At 31.8% G+C, this 12,692-nt stretch overlaps 1 long non-coding RNA gene across 1 annotated transcript in view; it reads left to right on the forward strand.

Moving 5' to 3' along the window:
- The first annotated feature begins 3,398 nt into the window (after positions 1-3,398).
- Positions 3,399-12,692, forward strand: part of LOC309647397 — a 234,314-nt gene continuing 225,020 nt past the window's right edge. The window contains exon 1 of the long non-coding RNA XR_014256014.1: positions 3,399-7,602. This is a non-coding gene — a long non-coding RNA (uncharacterized lncRNA). The remainder of the gene's footprint in view (positions 7,603-12,692) is intronic.

Here is a 12,692-nt window from a genome sequence, read left to right on the forward strand (position 1 = left end):
CTCCACTTTGTTGCCTACATTCATAATTGAAAGGAATGCTAAACTTTTACTTTTGAGAGTCAATTGAATTGTAGAATTATTTCAGCAGTTTGTGCATACCTATTTTTTTCACTCATTACCTATTTATTTTTCATTCTATCATAGAAGTTACAGAATAATAAGGGGGAGTAGATGGGTTGTTTGATTATGATTTTATATAAAATGGACAGTAAAGATCTCTCTACTACATAGACATCTGAACAGAAACATAATGGAAATGACAGGGCCCGAAATAAAGATATCTGGAGAATATAATTCTAGTGAGAGGAACTGGGATGTGCCGAGGACCTGTGGCAAGACTGTAACAGGTGTGTTTTAGTTAGGAATATCACAGATTCCAGACAGCCTAGAGCATGGTTTCCAAAGGGGACATAGTGGAAGATAAAGGTAAGGGAAGTGCTCTGTGTGTGTGTTTGTTGTGTGTGCGTGTATGTTTGGGGTTGGTGATGATGGTGAATATTATATTTAGAGCCTCAGTGGTCTTGGGGAAAAAAACCACTATGAATAAAATTCTTAATTAATTGGGAAGATTGCAGCACTATTTACAATAGCCAAGACATGGAAGCAACCTAAAAGTCCATCTACAGATGAATGGATAAAGAAGATGTGGTACATACGTATACAGTGGGATACTACTCAGCCAAAAAAAATGAAAAATGCCATTTATAGCAACATGGATGGACCTAGAGATTATCATACTAAGTGAAGTAAGTCAGACAGAGAAAGACAAATATTATATGATATCACATATATGGAATCTAAAAAAATAATACAAAAGAACTTGTTTACAAAACAGAAACAGACTCACAGACATTGAAAACAAACTTATGGTTACCAAAGGGGAAAGGTGGGGGGGAGGGATAAATTAGGAATTTGAGAGTAACGTATACACACTACTATATATAAAATAGATAAACAGCAAGGACCTACTGTATAGCAGAGGAAACTATACTCAATATTTTGTAACAACCTATATGGGAACAGAATCTTAAAAAAATATGTGTATATATATATATATATATATATATATATATATATACATTTTAAAAAGTAAATTTGATACAGATGAGTGCCGTATTTGTTTTACATTTTAATTATTTTAACCGCTGTATGGAGCATAGACTATAGAAGAGAAAAGGGAAAAACAAGGAGAAAGTTATGGGAACAATACAGATGAGTGATGGTAGCTTAGGACACAGTTATGGTGGAGTTTGCAGCTGGAAGGATAAAGTTTCCATTTACTGAAGTGGGGAAATCTAAAAGCAGAGTAGTGTCTCTAAAAACAAAAGTTAAGTTTTGGAAAATTAGTTTTATATGCTATTCAGAACCAACAAAGACTTTGGTCATTCACAATTATTAGATTGTTCTAGGTGTACAGCATAACCTTCTAATAAAATAAGTGAAGGAGGTGAGGCTGCATTCACTACAATATTCCCTTTAGGGAATATGTTACAAAGAACAAATTGTCAAGCAAGAGTCTACCACAGATACAAATATTTGCTAGCAGATGACAAAAAAGTTATCAAAGAGTTTCAATTTAATGCTTTGTTTTGTTTTGTTTTTTAGCTCTAACTCACCTCATATGAAATGTTTATTCAAGACAAATAGAAAAATATTCTAGATGCAAAATTCAGCAAGTTTTCTAGTCAACGTCAGGTGACTATTCTTTAATCAGTTTTCAATAAACAAGTCATTTCAAAAATACAGACTCTATTATAATTTTCAAGAATGGGTAAGAGAACACATACTCCTTTCCATATATCTTGAGCACCACTAATTTCATCAAAGAAAAAAATATTTCTGAGACCCACGCTATTTCTAAAACTCCTCATTTAGTCTAGATCACACACATCAATAAATTAACAACCATGCCGCAGAACAGAATGGACACAACTTATTAGTCACATAAGATATTGAATTGCAGAATTCTCTTAGAATGAGCTGCAAACCAGCAAAGACATGAAATATGACAGAAATTTAGCCAATAAACTAGGTTCAGAATTTCTAAGGTATATCTAACATGAATTGCAGAAAGAATAATTTAGACATGAGAGAAGAATCACATATAGAAGAAACACAAAGAGTATGTGGAGAATTTATTTAAGTATTTCAAAGAGGAGATGTGCAGATTATTTCTGCATAAATAATAATTTTGGTACCTTTATTGGTTATTTTTTTGCAAGTATACTAATAAATAATGTTTATTTTTTAAATTGTGTCAAAGATTTTTAATTTCTTTTATGTTTTTAACTTTTTATTTTATATTGGTTCTTTAGAAGATAGTAGATCAGTGACTTCAAAAATATAAGCAAAGTTTAGTTTGAACTTGGATTTCACCACACAAACTATTTAACATTCACAGTCAAGAAATCAACATTAATACATTTTTTGGAATTCACTTACTCCAAATATTTAATACCACAAACCTTTTCTCAAAATTAAAAATGATAAAAAACAAAGCAGCAAAATTGACGATATTTGCAGATATGATTGTCAACCAAAATATGAAGCAAAATCACCTGACAAATTAAAACCGTGGCTTATCCATACACCTACATTAACAACTTAGAATATTTAATGATGAACTCACTTGTTTTATAATAACAATACTATATAAAAAGTAGAATAAGCCTAAGAAAACTATTCAAGACCCACATACAAGAGCTAAAAATGTACTGGGAAATAATAAAAGAGTTTTGAATAAGATATACATTATGTTTCTGGAGTAAGAAAGTCAATATTTCAAATATGTTAAATCTCCTTTAAGTTCATCTGGAGGAAAAAAATATGGAAGAATAGCCAGAAAGCAGTAGGGGAGGAAGTAGAGGCTGGGAGAGGAATATTAGATATCAAGTTTCATTTTAAGCAATCATTATACAGTTTGGTTAAAAATAGATGATGATTAAAAGTGCCTAAAAATTTATTTTTAAAAAGTGTTATTTCAAATAAGAGAATATAAATTTAATTTGTAGGCCTAAATATTAACTGTCATTAGTGCATCATTTGCAGTAACGGACTAGAAAAAAACCTGAAATTTCTGTAAAGCATTAATGGGTTACTAAGTATTATTTCTACGTCCTTCATGATTCTTTTTCTTAGTTTCCAAATTATTTACCATGAGCAGCAAAGCACTCACAAAAACAAATATTCATTGAGAATTTACTTGATTCTATGTAATATGAGAAGCACTTTACATCCACACCATATATAATTCTCACAAAAATTCTATGAAGTAATTATTATCAATCTCCATTTATAGATGAGAATACAGTTTGAAAAGGTTAAATAACTTCCATCATTTACAGATTGTATCAAGTCTGGATTTGAACTCCACGTAAATTACTTTAAAAAATCTACTATACTTTTATAAGCAGATAAAAATTTTAAAACAAACGACACCAAATCTTTGTGGTAATACTGCAGAGGATGGTATGGTAGAATCTAGATTCTCTGTTAGGAAGATATTATAGTTTTCCAGGTGAGAAATAAAAGATTGAGCTAGGACTGTGGTAGCCAATATGAAGCTAAATTTAAGAGCTATTTAGGAGGTAGATAAACGGAACTGTTGTCTTTGTAGGTATTGCTTATTTACTGTTGAACAGGAATCCCCTGACATTTCCACAATCACCAGAATAAGATAGAAATAACCTCACAGAATGATACACAAATAAAACTTTGTGAACTTCAAGGACTTTTTAATGTCCTAGGGTGCAGAAGAACAAGTTCAGAAGATTTTTGTTTTGTGTTTGTGTATGGGGGAAGAGGAGGTTCCTTTTGAATTTCTGTACTTATATAATGTGGATTGGTATTGGAAATTTTTTTTCTTTTCTTTTGCTTGAGGGAAGATATCAGGTGCTTGCTTGAATACCAATCCTATTGGCAAGTAGCTGATTATTTTTTTCTGTCTCTGTTTCTCTCTCTATCTGTCTGTCTCTCTTTTACATACACACACACACAGAACATATCCTATTCCTATGGTATATAAAGTGGGTTTTTTTTTACAGGATTTTTAATTTCTTAGGGCAAGTTCTTAAGACCTAATTCTTAAGACAAATAGCCCAAGTGTCAAACAAAATTGGTGTTATTAGAAAATCAAAGATGTTTTATTTTAAAATTTTATTTAGAATATTCAATTTTAAAATCTAATGTACTGATATGTATTAGTTAACACCATAAGTCTTAGCTTCACACCTGTCTTTTTTTGGTAAAATACCTTCTTCTCTGGCAGATTCTAATCTTTGTGAGGGCAGATATTTTATCACACTGCTTTACCTTATTCCCCAGCATTTAATATAATACTTAGCATATGGTTTGTGAGCATTAATTTGTAAAAATCTGTTAAATTTATGAGCATTGTGTTTTAGAGTTCACTAGAGTAATGAACTTTGTATTTTTGAAGAATAAGAGAGTAGAGAGAAAAGAAAGAGAAAAGAAAGAAGAGGGAAATAGAAGGAGAGAAGGAGAAAAGAAAGAAGGAAAAGGAACAAGGAAAGAGGTGGAGAAGAGAGATTCACAGGGAAAGAAAGAATGCAAGGGAAAGGGAAGAAATGGTGGCCATAGGGAAGAGGAGAGGAGAGGGAGCAAGAAATTAACAAGAGATAGGAGGAAAAAGACAGAAAGAATGGTGTGATGGGAGGGAGAATAAGGCCAAGAAACCAATGGTCAATTCAACGACCTTATAGGTGACCAAGTATATAATTCAACTTTCAAAATAATGTAAATAAAATGTCTAATTTTACAAATTCATAAATGAAACAAAAGAAAAACAAAGAAATAAAATATCTTACCCAAACTGACTCAAAACTAGATATTGCCACAATGAAGCTTAGGCCATGTTTGCTTTTTAATCTTCCTTCCATTGGACTATGAAAGAGATGCTCTCGAGACATGACCACCTTCAGCTTGGAACACTATGCAAGGATTGAATCATTTTCTAAGCTCCCTCCTTCATTCAGAAAATAATAATGCCTACTCTGGGCCAACTTCTCTCTAGGTTAGGTGAGCAAAAATGGAAGTATGCTATGGTAAGATTTTTATGCTATGTGTGAAGTTACATAGTATCATTTGAATGTAAACCATGATAAATTAAAGATGTAGTCTCTTAATCCTAAAGTAACCAGTAGACTACCAAAGCAAAGATGGGAAATGGAAAACAAACGGCAAGATGAAAGACTAAAACCTAACTATATCAATAATCACATAAAATGTTAATCTTTTAACCACTCCAATTAAAAAAGCCTTGACCCAGCTATATGCTACCTACAAGAATTGCGTTTTAAATATAAATACAAGATTTTAAAAAAGAATGTAAAAGTATAGACCATGCTATCACAAGTTCAAAACAAAGCTGGAGTGGCTATATTCACATCAGTAAAGTAGATTTCAGAGCAAAGAATGTTATTAGGGATAACAGGGTTATTTCACAAGGATAAAGGAGTCAATTCATTAGGAAGGGCCCCAATTATAAATTTTTATTTACTTACCTAAAAACAGATATACAAAATATATGAATAAAAAACTGAAAAAAATACAAAAAGAGACAAATCTACCATTACAGTTGGAAGATCCAGCACCCATTCTTAATTAATTAATAGGACAAGTAGACAGATAAGATATGGAATATTTTAATGACACTATTGATCTATCAATACTTGAACTAATCATTTATAGAACACTCTACCCAATAATAGCCAAATGTATATTCTTTGTAAAGTGCAAATGGAACATTTATCAAGAACTGAATATTCAGGCACAAAAACAAGTGTCAATAAATTTTAAAGATTTTGAGCCAAACAAAATATGTTATCTGATTACAATAGAATCAAATTAGAAAGCAATAACAGAAAGAACTCTGGAGAAATCCTGATGTATTGGAAATTAAATGACACCTGTGTAGATAACCTGATTAAAGAACCCATTAAAAGGGAAATTAAAATGTATTATAAACTGAATAAAAATTAAAGCACAATGTATAAGAATTTGTGGAGTGTCTCTAAAGCAATACTTAGGCAGAAATTTATAACACTAAATATTTATATTACAAAAGGCAAAAATTCTTGAATTATGACCTCACCTTAAGATACTAGATTAAAATGAGCACATTAAACACAAAGTAAGCAGAAGAAACAGAATAATAATGATTAAAGCAGAAATGAATAGTGAAATAGAAAACACAAAATGGGAATTCCCAAATATCTATAGTGTCCTGTAATCTCCAAACTGGGAGATTATTTTTAAAAATGAAGGTGGATTCAGGGGCCTCAATATTCAGTATGAGGACTTCCTCTTAATTCCCCAAATTTATAATGGCACCAGTTTTACCTACAATGTTGGCGCCTTGGGTGTCTGAATCTAAGAACAGTCTTGTTTAATTTCTGTAGAAACTGCATTCCGGGTATCCTGTTGGGTAATGCTGCATATATAAATGTCTTTAAAAGACTTAAAAACAATTGTTTTCACATTCTGCCTCTTAGCCACTTTCTATGGTAGCTGTGCAACCAATCCCAGAAAAATTATGAGTTCTTCAGGTTGAACTGCTTGACTTCTCTTTGTTCTTTTTTATTCCCTGTGGACTTCTAGGTTTCAAATTCCCCGATCTACAAATTACTTACCACTCCTCTGTTTGATTGGTTTACATTTTTTCATGAAATATGGAACATATGATTCATATCCTTACACTCATTAATTATTTACATAGTTTTGAGGTGGTTTTCAATAGTCCTGATGATGCCACTTTGTAGAATTTTCCCAATTTCACCAGTTGAATTAAGTTAATATGTTCTTTAGTTTCATTTAATGCAGAACTCTTCAACAATTTTTCTTTGTCTTTCTTAACATAATTGTTTGTTTATTGTTTGCTTGTTGAACACTATAATATCCAGTTGTTTTGTAGAATCTTAATTTGGGTTTTCTAATGTTTCTTCATGATTAGATTCATATTATTGAGCAAGAACACTACATAAGGGAAGCTGTGTCCTTTTTGGTGTATCACAGTCCAAGGCACATGATGTCATTTTCATTGTTATTGATATAAACTTTGATCTCTTGATTGAGGTAGTGTCTGAGTGTCTCCAAATTTCATTTACACCTTGATGAGGAAATAATGTTAACTATGCAATTATTCTGTGTCCATAAAAATTTCACCCACTGGTTTTGCATTTATTGATATTTGCCTCAATTAATTATTACAATGATTGTAGTAAATTTTTACTTTACTAATTTTATCATTCCTTTGATACTTATTAATTGGCATTTTCTGTATATGTATGTATCTATGTATGTATGTATGTCATTGGGAAATCAGAGTCTAATATTAGTGTCTTACGATCCATTATTGTCATTATTCATTTTAATGCTTTAAATTGTTACAAATTGGCCAGTGAAATTACCACCTACTTGCTTTCTGTGTCTTTTGTTATGATCTTAAGATTATAACAAACGCTATGTGCATTTCCTTATTCTTCAGGCACAAGACGTTGTTCCAGGCTCATTTAAAACTCTCTCTGCCTCAGCCCTAGAATCAACCATTGCTTCAAGGAGCACTGGGTTCATTCGTTCAGTGAGGTATGTAGAAACCAAGACCAGAATTTTTGTCCAGAAACAGCTAAAAATATATGTTCATATACATAGATGTATATGTGTATGAGCACATTAAGAGTGATGAGTTTCTACTGATACCTCTAAATTTTTAATTCATTAGTCCATGGTTCTTCCTTACCTTCCCCATCTGTCCATCTGCCTTTCTCTTCTCACACTGCTTAGAACCCCATCTTTTAACAACATCAAACATTTATTCATTTGCTAGTTCTATAATACTCACCAAAGTATAGGAATGCTGAACCAATAAAACTGGAAAAAACAAACTTATTAATTAGATTTCAAGATTTATTTGTAGTTGTATTTATCTTTAGCCTGACAGTACATAATCAAATATTTGTCCTATGTTCAAAACCTACTTGGATTAGTATCTCTTTTTTTCTTCTGTGCCATTAGTTTTTATTCACTTGAAATACGGGTAGATTCCTTTGATTCTGTTTGTTTTCAGAATATAAATTTTATGTCTGATAATTCTAATTCAAAATAAAACATTGGGATGATCATTACTTAACATATACTTTTAAATGATACTTTTATATACAGGTGTATCTATCTCATTATTTCAAAACATATTTATAAAAAGTTTATCATTTAGATAACATTAACACAGTCAAATACAACAAAAATATTTAGTACAACTTTCTAAGATCAGTTTTCATAGCTCTCTCAGATGAATTAATCATACAATGATGCCTGTATAATTTTGATTAGTTTTGAAAAATCCCCTGGGGGGCAGACAGTGGACAAGGGTGACAAGGGGTGGGCATTGGGGTGCCAGGCAGGCATGTACAGACTTTATATTGCTATATATAATGTACAGATGGACAGAGTCCTTCCCACTCCTTAACTCCCTGACCTTCCTTGACTTCCCCTTCCTGCTTCAGACCCCTTCCGCACCAGGCCAGGCACCCCAGTGGGGCACGCGCTGGCCCCTCTTTTGTCTTCTGTGAAGTTAGGACCTGTGCAATGCTCAGACACTTGTGGAGAACTTGAGACAACAACGTCCCCTCCTCGCCTCAGCCCTGAGCTGGCCCCTAACTCCCAGAACTTTGTCTTGCCCACCCATCCTCTGTGGTCCCCATCTATCCTCCTGGGCCATTTTGAAATGCTTTGGCTGTGACTTTCATACTCAGCTCTTAGTCTAAAAAAATAAACTGGAGATAAAAAAAAATTTTTAAGTGACTTTTTTTTTTGTTAGAGTGATTTGGATCCCCCTTATCTACCTAGATTTTTTGAAATTTTATCTTGAAGATAGAGCCTTAATTTGATAATCTGTTACTCTTTGATCTTAGCACAGGTTTCAGGAAAAAAGAAGTTTTTATATATACAAAATTGATTGTTTTGCAATATTTTGATGTGTAAATTAAGATAAAGTGCTTCCTTATAGCTGAATAAGAACAGGTGCACATAATGAATATAACAAAAACAGAAGCAGATGGCATACCACATGTATAACATCTTAATTCATCCCTTTTTGTGTAATACAATTACCACAGGAAGTATACTATATTTAACTGATTTTCTTAGAATCTGCCAGTTCCCTAAAGAAACAAGATGGCTTTTTAAAAGTGCTATATACATATATACATATGCAGTGTTTTGTTGTTATTGTTGTTGGGATGTATTAACTTTCCCAATTAAAAATTTTAAAAAACACATATTCGTATTATATTTTTCAAATTTCTGTGAGGCAATGTAGTTACTGATCTTCCACTAATCAATGCAAGTGCGAAATAAAGTAAGCTTCATGGGAAAATATTTTTCTATTGCAAGCAGAAAAGGAGATATATATATCTCCTTATCATTCCAAAAGGAACATATGTAAATCACTTTGCTTTTCTATGATCTACTTTCATGAACATGTTTTAAACGTATTCATTTTAGCACTTATTCCATGTCCAGAGCACTTTGTTGCATACATTTGAAGAGCAAATTTCAATGAAGAAAAAGTTAAAGAAGGAATTAAAGCAATTATATAAAAATCAAAGATGTCTGAAATCCTCTCAGGTACTGAAGATCAAGATTAGGAGATTTAGTCTTGGATTATCCAGATTGATAAAATTGACTAAATAATTCCTTATTTCTCCATTTGAATGTTATTCTGTGATTACAGACTTAAATCAATGTTCGTGACAAGTCTGGACAATTGGGGTTACCATATCCTCTTTTCTTCTGTACACATCTTGTCCAGATCTTCAAGTGCTTTTCAATTTCTCTTGTTCCAAATTATAAATAGATGGATAATTTTGTAATACAGTCTAATAACAACATTGCCTATACAATATAAAGTATAATGCAACCTTGGCAACACCTATATTAATTTCAACTTTTCATATAGTTCATTGTCGCATTGACTAACTTATAGTCCCAATATTTAAACCATTAAGCAAAACTTATATTTATAAAATTAACCTGCTGGTGTTTAAACTTAAAGCATACAGATATGTTAAGTGGTCTCATGATTATAGAATCTCACTGTGATAAATGTTATGAAAATATGCTCATTGAACCTACTGTATGTATCTCTTTGTAGGTCGATGTATATAATTTCAGAATTCTTTTTAACTGTAAGTGGATGAGTCTATGTAATGTAATATATATGTAGATGAACACATAAGAAATAAAAGTAGATGAACATATCAGTAGGTGAATATATAAGAAAATATCTTTTAGTACCAAGTAGCTATTACAATCCATTTTCCTGAAAATATTTTGGGTTGGGTTCTTAAAAGAAAACAATTGAGTAGTAAGAGATACTGTTTTAGACTGATAGACATACAAAGTGATTCCAATTATAAAATAATATATTTTTGAGGCAAGGCTACATCCAACCAACATAAAATCCAATCTTGGGGATTTTTTTTTATGTTGTTAGACTTATTACTTAGGAAATATATTGAGTTTTTTGGTCATTTTAGTTAAAGTTTACCACAAGAATGCAAATTATGATAAGCACTGAGGCAGAAGGCTGATGAGCCAGATTAAAAAGCAATCAAACTAATAATTAAATTATCTGCCTAATATTATCTCTTTCAGTATGAGTATTTCTTTAAATGTTCAATGCATAATGTTAACAACTTTCCTACTACAGTGACTGCAATTACAGATAAGGTATGCAAACATATTTGTACTTTAGTAAGGTCTTTAACCAGAAAATAATGTTGTGCTAGTATTGTTTTGTTTAAGAATATGGGGTGTCATTAATTTGGTATTCATTTTAAGGTATAAAAGTAATTAATTAATCATGACGACCTGGTATGTGAAACAATTATAGAGTCAACCAGCAAGCCAGTCTTTTCCATGTTTGTATAATGCTTTCCTAAGTTAAAATATAATGGGATTTGGAACATAACTGAGATAACACAAGGCAAATCACATACACACAGCTAAAGAAACAATACTACTTGTGGATAAAGAATTTTCAGTTTAGAAAAGTACGGAATATAATAATGTTTACAGAAGCATATGCCTATATGCCTTCTGTACTCATGGCAGAGTTGGAGATTAAGCCGCATCAAATGGATTTCTCTGAGTTATAAAAAATATATATTTGAATTAATGATTTAACCATACAAATTCATATCAAATTATATTTTGTTTAGTGAATTAAATAGAACCTGGGATTATGCTGGTCCTCTGATATATATTGTCTAATTAAATGGGGGAATTCAGTCAACACTGGGAATGCAAATAAGCATAACAGTGGGAAAGAAAATAATGATATTAATTTACTCATCAAATATTTATTGGGCCCTGCGAGCTCCATACTACGTACATTATAGTTAGATTCAGAGGTAATTAAACTGAAACCTGTCATTGGGGAAAAAATTTTATGACTGACAAAAATGAGGAACATGTGAAGTCCTTTGGGAAAACAGGAGATAAGTATAATTAGGGATTGAAAAGGGTAAAGTCAGAGGGAAAGCAAGCAGGAAAACCTGTATTAATGAGAGAGCATTTTTCTGCATCTTTGAGAATAGGAGACATGGTATATATAAGTGAAGATAAAGGAGAAATGGGAACACTTACCCCCCAAATAAAAAATATGGAAGTTAAGCTACAGAGGTAAAAAAGCATAAAGTTTACAAAAGAAAGGAATGCGTGTTTCATATTTTCTGTTATTATTGATTAAAGTTTGTTTTTTAAAGTGTAGAACTTTTCAAAAACTCAAAACCTTTAGTTGGAATTAAAATTGTAAAGGTGACTGAAAGCTTTAATTAAATTTCTGTTTTGGACATATGCTATTTATTTCCACCAAAAATCCATTCACCCTTCTTCTGGTTAAACAATACACAAGCCAGGGCTTCATGAGCATGTGGCCCTTGAGAGTGTACCTTGGCTGTGTTAGGCAACCATAGAATACAGTTATAAAAATGTCCATTTATCTATTTTTAGTATCAAGTATTGTATGTAAAATTTTACAGGCAAAAAGTGATATATTCAAATTTTCTCTCTACCTTTCTTTATCTATAAAAGGATGCTTGCTCTGATTTCAATCTTCTTAAATTCATTGAGACTTGTTTTGTGTCCCAACATATGGTCTACTTTTGAGAATGTTCCAGGTGCACTTGAGAAGAATGTGTATTCTGCTTTATTTTGATGGAGTGTTCTCTGTAAATCTATCAAATTCATCTGGTCTAATGTTTCATTTAAAGCCATGGTTTTCTTGTTGACTTTCTGTCTGGATGATCCATCCATTGATATAAGTGCGTTGTTAAAGTTCTCTACTATTAGCGTGTTGTTGTCAATTTCTCCCTTTAAGTCTGTTACTAATTGATCTATATATTTTGGTGATCCTATGTTAGATGCACATATATTAATAACTGTTATGTCTTCTTAATGAATTGTCCACTTTATCATTATATACTGCCCATCTTTGTCTTGTTACCTTTTTTGGCTTGAAGTCCATTTTGTCTGTCATGAATGTGGCTATACCTGCCTTCTTTTGGCTGACATTTACTTGGAGTATCATTTTCTATTCCTTCACTTTGAGCCTATATTTTTCTTTAGAGGTGAAGTGAGTCTCTTGGAGGCAGCATATAGTTGGGTCTTGTTTT

Source organism: Balaenoptera physalus (genome assembly GCF_965194825.1).
Source record: "Balaenoptera physalus genome assembly, chromosome: 18".
Classification (NCBI taxonomy): Eukaryota; Metazoa; Chordata; class Mammalia; order Artiodactyla; family Balaenopteridae; genus Balaenoptera; species Balaenoptera physalus.